Below are 7966 nucleotides of genomic sequence, written 5' to 3'. Positions count from 1 at the left end.
ATTTCTCCGTCTCAGTACGAGCCCATCCCGTGGCCTCACAGGGCTGTGTCCTGTGGCGGTGCTGTGGGGAAGGGGCGAGATGCTTTCCTGCACCGGTGGATGTGTTTGCTTTTATGCTGAGCGTGTCCTAAACGGTGTCAGTTTGTCTTAATGCTGTCTGGCGTTGCTGCAGTTGCTCTGGTTTTTTGAGGATGCCTTGTGTTTTGAGGTGGCCCGTTTCCCTCGAATCCTCCGTTAGCTCAGCTGCTCTCCTGTCCCTTCTTCTGACTAATTCCTCTGCTTTCTCCTGCTCTACTTTTTTCAGAGGCTGAACTCTAATTTGGAATTTCTGTGTTTCTGAGGGGGAGCTGTGAACGCCCGATGCTCAGCAGACCCCCCAGCCCAGGCGGGGAATGGAACCTGGGGAGCAGCGCCCAGGTGGGAGACGCGGCGCCGTCCTCCGTCCCCAGCGTGCGGCAGAGGAGCAGGAGGCGACAGCCGGCCGGGGGCAGACGCCGGGTGCGTCCCCAGCTCGCCAGAGCTCCCGCCGAGCCTCCTCCCGCGGCCCCGCTCGCCCCGTGCAGCCGCCCCCAGCTCCGGCAGCTCCTGCGAACCCGTCCCGTGTTCCTGGGCCGCTCCCAAGCCCCGTTGTGAAGGCAGCAAGCCGGCCCTCGGCACCTCTCCGGTGGCCCCTGCGGAAGGAGCAGGCTGGGGCAGGGGTGAGCTACGGTGCTAACGGCCGCTGCTTCTTCTCTCCCTCTCCCAGAGGCCGCGCTGAGGATGTGGCCGTTCACTCCCAGCCCAGGGGATGCCGTTGGCTGCGCCCGCCTCGGGCTGGCGAGGCTCGTCTGGCAGCGTGGCGGGAGAAGGGACAGGGGAGCACGTCCCGTGCGTGGACGGGGGCTGCTGCTGCTGGAGCCAGAGAGGTTGGGGAGAGGTAAAGAGGAAGAAATGCGGGGCCGTCGGCCCAATGTCCGCTTCCTGCAGCGGGCGAGAGAGCGAGCCCCTCTCTCCGGGTGGCGAAGGCTCCCTCTGCGCGGCGTGCGGCGGGCCGGGGGCCAACGTGCGCGGCAGGGTCCGTGCGCGTATCCTGGAGCGGGACGGCTGCCTGGCGAGCGAGCCAGCGAGGCTCCATGTCCCCGAAGCCTCGTCTCGTAGGAGCCCTGACACCCCACCGTGTTCTCCTAGGCTGAGGACGGCCGAGCGCCCCGAGTTACCGGAGAGGAAGGGAGGAGAGAAGGAGACGGGAGCGTCTGAGCTGTTAGAAGCCTCCTGGCAGCCACCGAAAGCGAGAGCCGCTGTGAGTCCCTGGCCCTCGGGGCCTCGTCCCCGGCTTGTGTGTCCTGGTGCCTCCCTGCCCCTCCTTGGTGGTGGTTTTGGTTTATTATTATTATTTTAAAATTTTGCTTCCCTATACCTCTCCTTTTCTCTCTATTTTTGTGTCCTGCTCCATCTTCTATAGCTGTTTTTCCCTTTTCCATATCTTTGTCTTGATCTGCATCAGTCTCTTTTTTTCCCCACAGTTTCTCTGGCCTGTTCCCTGCTGTTCTTTTCTTCTCAGTACCTGTACGTGCAGCTCTTATCTCCCACCTTCCTATCTCTCTTCTTCCTGCCTTGCCCTTCTCTCTCTATTCGTTTGTCTTGCTCACTGTTGCTGGCGTTTCTTGTTCAGCATCTCAGCGTTCCATTCCTCCTTCCTGTTCATCTCTTATTCTTTCTGACCTTTAATGCTGCTCCCTGTCCCATTGTTTCTCGCTGTATCCCTGTGTCCTGCTCCCTACCCACAGTCATATTCTTCCCTGTCCTGTTGGCCATCCCAGGTTTCTTCCTCCATCTCCATCCTCGCCCCATCTCTTGGTCCTGCTCCCTACCCACCCCGGTTCCTGTTTCTCTGCCCTTCTTCTTGTCTTACTCCTGGTTTCTCTGTCTTCTTCCCTCTTTGTTTTTGTTTCTCTGTCGCTCTGCCCTGCTCCCTGTCACTGCGTTTCCTCCTTCCTGTCTCTGTCCCGCAGCCCGGCGCCCACTTCTCCTTTGTCTGTCTCTCCCACTGCCCATTCTAGGATTTTTCCCACCGTCTCTGTCTCCTGCTCCTTGTCTCTCATTTTGGCCTCTTCTTCCCTTTGCCCTGCTCCCTGGCCCTTTTGCCCCTCTCTCTGTGTCACCTTGTCTTGCTCCCTGTCCCTATCTTTCTCTGGCAAGCTTACCCTCCTTTTCAAAGGAATCACAAAATCACTTTGTTGGAAAAGATAACTGCAATTTAAAATATCTTTACCCTTTGAAGAAACAGCCTGGAAAAGATAATTTTTGTTTTTTTCCAGTGGGGCGGTTCACGAGGACGGATGGGCTGCTGGGCTCTTCAATGACAGCATCCAGGGCGAGGAAGGAAATCTTGGCTATACTTGGGTGATATCTGTGTCTGTGTTCTGTGTGTATCTGGGAAAATGTGTTCTAGGGAACTCAGACTGCCAATGAGTCAAAAATGGCCTGGTTATCCAAAAAACGCAAACGCTCCAGTGGCCGTATCAACAGCTGTACTGAAGATGGTGCAAAATACTTTTTTCTCCACTCAACTGTAGCCTTCACAAGAAAAAAGGAAGTGTCAGGTTCCTCTCCAGCTTTGTTCTGAAGGGCTTTTCCTCTTTCAGCTGGATGTCTGCTGCCACCGTTTCACCGCGGTTGCCCCGTCTTCTGCTACAGAAGTACCAGACAGACAGAAGGAATCCAGAGCGGTCTGCCCGTACAAGGTACGGCTAGGACGCGTGTCTGCACTTTTCCTCAGGTACTTGTAGAGTGGACTTTAAAGTTAACATTAAGAATGCACCGACTCTCCTTCTATATTTTTAATACGAAATATTTTACCAGGAGTACTAAAAATAAGGTCTGTTCTGGAGCACGGTACACCTGTGCAGAGCTCACCTCCCTCTGGTTATTTTCTCTTCCTGAAAGCGTAATCTTCTGTTTCTGTGGGCTTACTATTGAATGATACTATGGAAATGATTTTGTACTAAAAGAGGAAAGGAGGTGTTTGTAAGAGTTCAGATGTCCAGAAGAAACAACCTGATTCAATGACAAATGCTTTGTTCTTTTTCACTCAATAGGTTTTTAAAATATCTTAGAATAGTACTCAAAAAGCTGACAGAGATACAAGCACCTGGGCAAATCGGTTTTGTTCTGCGTGTTTGCCAGGTGTTCCCAAGAAGCACTTTCAGCCTCGTAACTGGTGGCGGTGAGTCCATGTGTGATTTGGATGAGTTATTGTTTCAATAGTGACTTTTTTCTCTTAACCTACAGTGTGTAGTTCTGACTTCAGTTGGTAAGAAATCTTCCAAAACGGCAGCATTCCTCATTCCAAGAAGCTGCATTTTATGAACCTGCCCTCCGAGTGGATCTTCCCAGGTGATGTAGTGGGCAGTGGCCTCATCAACAACAGGACTGTTCATTTTCTTTGAAACAACCAACCAAAGTCCATTTCCTTCCGCAGAGCCCAGCACAGCAGGCCTGGCAAAGGTTGGTGGCACCGCTGGGCTTCGGGTTCCCGGTTGCGACAGTCGAGCTGTCACGGTCACAGAAACGTGTTCCCCTGTGTGCTGCAGTGCAGCCAAAAGTGTTCGTGAGTCTGACGCTCCTTTTTCGTAGCCTTATGCTGCACTGCAGGAATGGGGATATTTATTTATTTTTTAAAGTAAACCCATGTCTTCTATCTCACTGATTTTCCTATCAATGAAACTTAAAGCAAATAAAATGGTCTAATTTACATGTTGACTTCCATAGTTAAGAGTAATTGTTGAGTAGGTGCAGCATATAATTTATTAGGTGTACTTAAGCAGATGGGTATTTGTTCTAAAAACTGAAAAAGAGAGGCAACTGGATGCTATGAGTGTTTCCCCAATATCTGACAGCGTGCTCTGACGTACTTTGTTTCTGTCTGGCTCTCAGTGGCGCTTTTCCCTGGCAGGTCGGGGTGTCCCTCGTGCTTGAGCCGTGCAGCTGGCCACGTGTCCCTGCTCATCGTGCCACACGCCAAGTGTGAATCGATAGCTCTGTCTAAATATACATAAATGTAATAATATGATTGTAACAATATGCCAACATCTGCAAGTCTAGAAAGATATTTGTGTCCAAAGAGAAGGCTAAACAGGTGCGTAAGTATAAATGGATATTCTAGATAATAAGTGGTGATATATATAAGCATAAACAGATATTCTGTATAAGTTTAAGCAGATATATACATGTAAATGCATACGCAAGTGTGTAGATGTCTAAGTAGATATACATTACAGTGGAAATAGATGATATATATGAATCAAATATATTCCCTAAATACATACGTATGTGTAAAAAGAGACATAGGAGTCAATGTCAGTGATGTACAAGGTTTTTAAAATGCAAAGAAATTCTGTTTATAGAAAGGATTAAAAAACTCATCCTTACCCGGAAATGTCTCTGGCGGGTGCACTTGAGGGAAAGGCCTGAGCTGCCCCCAGGGAGCAGAACGGCACCCGCACCTGGTCAGCGGTGGGAGCAGGGGCTGGGGGGCTCTGTGTGCGAGCCAGACGCTTCGTTCCATAACTGCGGCAGCCGGGGAGCTGCTGCGAGCTCTCTGCTGAATGACTGACTGTGTGGTGATGGTTTTTACTACTCACAGGGCACTGGGCGAGCCCCATTTAGTTTTCTTGTAATCTAACTTAAGTAAAAGCGTACTGAATAGAATTAATCACCCGACTTACAAGGCTGTGTGTCGTCTTTGTGTTTGTGGTTTGTTTTTTTTTTTTTTTTGAATACGCTCTCTGCTTCATGTTGCTGGGAAAACCGTGTGCTGTAAAGTTCTGCTCATATTTACCAAAAGCAGCTACAGGTTACACTGGACATCTGTGAGATCAGGTGTGGTTTGTACTTCGCAGGGAAAGAAACAGAAAACAGGAAAAGAAATAGAACGAGAATTAATAGAAGTAGAAATAATAGAAATAGATGGGGTCGAATAGAAACAGAACAGAGCAGAGCGTCGTGCCGGATATGCAAATCTCCTCGGGGCTTGGGCAGGGAGGTGAGTAGGCGGGGAGAATGCAAATTGAGATTCGAAGCCTGCAAATCAGATTGCGAGAGATAAGAGCAGGGGCGGGGCGCATGGGAACGGCAGGCGGGGCGAGGATGGGGCGGAGAAATGCAAATCAGAGGCGTGGCTACGCAAATAGGGCACTAGAGAGCTCGAACGGGCCGCCGGGAGGTTCCGCCGAGGAGGGTTCTCTGGGTGGGGTGGTTCTCTAGAGCGGATTCTCTGTTCCGCGTTGTCCCGGGTGACTCGTTTGCTGTGGGTGATCCCGGGTGGTCACCCCGGTGCAGGTCACCCCCGCACGCACGCGGACGTTCAGCCCCGGTTCCGCGCATGCGCGGTGGCGCCCCGGTGCTCCCGCGGTGCACCGCCCGCCGGGTGTCGCTGGTGCTGCCGCCCGGTGGCCACAGCGCGGTACTGCAGCCCGGCGCGGGGAGTGCGGCATCGGGCTCAAACCAGAGCTCAAGCCCTGCGCTTGTGGGACGGCCTAGTAGAGCTGGGCTTCGGTTTGGAGGAGTTTTAATGCACGTGTTAAATTCCAGAGGAAAACTTTGTCTAGTCAGTTAATTGATGCGGTTTTAGTGGCATGTATTACATGTTAATATACAAAGCAGGGTTACAGTGTTCTGTAACATGCATAGGAGGACGTATATTTAAGACAATTCTAGATGTAAACAAGCATTATGGTTCTTATTGGGATATTTTGGCATCTAAACTCTTAAATGGGGGAAAACGTGTGAAGCTCCTGCTAGAACCGCTGCAGGCTGGTGAAGAATGAATGTGGGACAGATCACGTTTAGATGCTTCACTCCTGTCACTTTCAGTCCATAAGGAAGCCAAATAACATGTTTGTGATTTATAAACGTTACTTTAATGTTCATGGTTTTTGCAGGTCACACATCCCAGGGTCTCAGCTGCTGCAGTTCACATAATGTACAGTGAACAGGAGGCGCTGGGTGTCCCCAAAGCGCGCTTCAAATCTGTAGGGTACTCTTACCTGGAACCCTCATTTGACATTTACCGTCTTTGGTTTTCTGAGTGTATTCAACTAAGTAGTAGTTTATTTTTAATGCATCATATTCAATTTATGTTAAAACACTTTCTTTCTAATCTGTGAAAGTATGCAACGTGACTCAATATGTTTGAATTGTAATTATTGGCCAGGTGACACGTAGTGGAAATAATCTTTATTATGATAGTGATGTTTTTCTCAAGGATTTTGCTAAGAAAAGCGAATTTCTCAGATTAAATGGGTAGAAGTCAGCCAATACCTTTTTCAAAGAATGTGAGTTTGTCTCTACCTCTGTGACTAGTTGGAAGTATTCGGGTGTACATAATGTATACATTAAAAACAAATAAAGGCATCACTGATGTTCTGTTGTTGTGTATGGGTGTTTTTTCCTGTTGCTTCATAGTGGTCCAGACAAACTAAACAGAACACAACAGCAGAGTATGAGTCAGTGCACCTGGAGCTGGATCGTGTCATCTTGATCTTTATCACAAGAGACGTGTGATTCAATCACACTAAAAGAATATTACCAAATTGATATATGTCCACCTGTAAAATAATTGCTACATGCTTCGGTACAGTCTGTGTAGTTATGACAACATAATTTAGATAGCAGCAATTTTTAACCTGTTTTTTCCCTGGTAAATAATTTGTGAAGATAGAATGGAAGAAAAAGATTAACAAAAGTTTCACTAAATAATTGTGTTCATAAAAAAAAAAAAATAGATTTTGTTATGATTTCCATTCAATTTCTGATCTGTTTACTTTTGTTTTACAGTTATCTCAAAATTCCTGGATACAGAGCAACTACTTTCCATTTCGGCACAGGTTCCAAAGCAGGATAAGGTATGTTTCAAAATGCACCTTAGATGAGCAGTTACCTGGCTATATAAAAGTGTGGCACCTATGCATGATATGGTAGGAAAAAGACTGCGCCTTACAAAGACACGGACTAATGTTGTCATAGTCTGAGAGTATATCTTATTGTACAGCAGCAGGAGATTCTATAGGAGAACGTTAGAAACATTTGGGTTTGCTTCAATATCACGTTTATCTTAATTTATATAAACTGACTGCAAAAGCTGTTGACTTTTTCGTCACTCCCCACTCTCATTCTCTGTAAATGTTCATCCTGTTTGACAGTACCAGGATGAGAGAGGAATTTTCTTCACATCAGCATAAAAGGAAAAAGTGTTAACAGACATTTACTCTCTTATTTTTGGAGGTTAATACAATTTTTAATAGCCAAAAGAAAATTAGGCATCTTTCTTACTAGAAATTAAATACTTTCTTAGCTTTTAGGTAAGACAAATTAAGATAAATCAGTCTTTATTGTCTAGAAAGATCATTTTGAAAATGGTTCTTAAGAAGCACTCTTGACCTGGCTCGGCTGTGCTTGTAATGCAGATAAACCTGTATCGATCACTGAGTCAGCTGTGTGAACACGCGAGGTCAGCGATGAGACGTGGCTCTCGGTTCCCGTGACACAGATGCTGCACGAGCCAAGCGCAGGTTTTTCGTGCAGATGTTCCGTGTTCCCCCCGCACAGCACCGGACAGAAAACGAAGCACGTCCTGGCAGAGCATCAGCCAGAACAGTGTCTGGCAGCCCCTTCTGCGGGCGGTTCTCACCTCGGCCCGTGCTTTTCTGCTGGCCTGTGAATGCAAGGAGCAGCAATGTAGTGAAGAACTGATTCCTGTGAAGTTTTCCCAGGGTCCTGTCTTAGGGATTAAAAGAGTGCCCTGCTCTTATCTGTCACCTTCAATCACATGTCTTACCAGGTGCACCAAAATGAAATGTGGATAAAAGCGCTTATTGCTAAAAGCATAAATAGACAATAGAGCTATAAATGCTTATAACAAGATAGTTTCCTTGAAGGACAAGCAATAGTTGGTGTGTTGATGTTAAAGCTTCATCAGGAAGGCATT

General features: G+C 47.9%; 1 long non-coding RNA gene across 1 annotated transcript; it reads left to right on the top strand.

The window, feature by feature from the left end:
- The first annotated feature begins 2885 nt into the window (after positions 1-2885).
- LOC139828171 (uncharacterized) lies at positions 2886-4599 on the top strand. Its single transcript, XR_011739533.1, has 3 exons — positions 2886-3375; positions 3461-3589; positions 3935-4599. It is a non-coding gene; the product is annotated as an uncharacterized lncRNA (long non-coding RNA).
- The last annotated feature ends 3367 nt before the right edge of the window (positions 4600-7966 follow it).

The sequence above is a fragment of the Patagioenas fasciata genome, chromosome 6 (genome assembly GCF_037038585.1).
Source record: "Patagioenas fasciata isolate bPatFas1 chromosome 6, bPatFas1.hap1, whole genome shotgun sequence".
NCBI classification, from domain to species: Eukaryota; Metazoa; Chordata; class Aves; order Columbiformes; family Columbidae; genus Patagioenas; species Patagioenas fasciata.
This window is presented reverse-complemented; position numbering and strand designations above follow the sequence as displayed.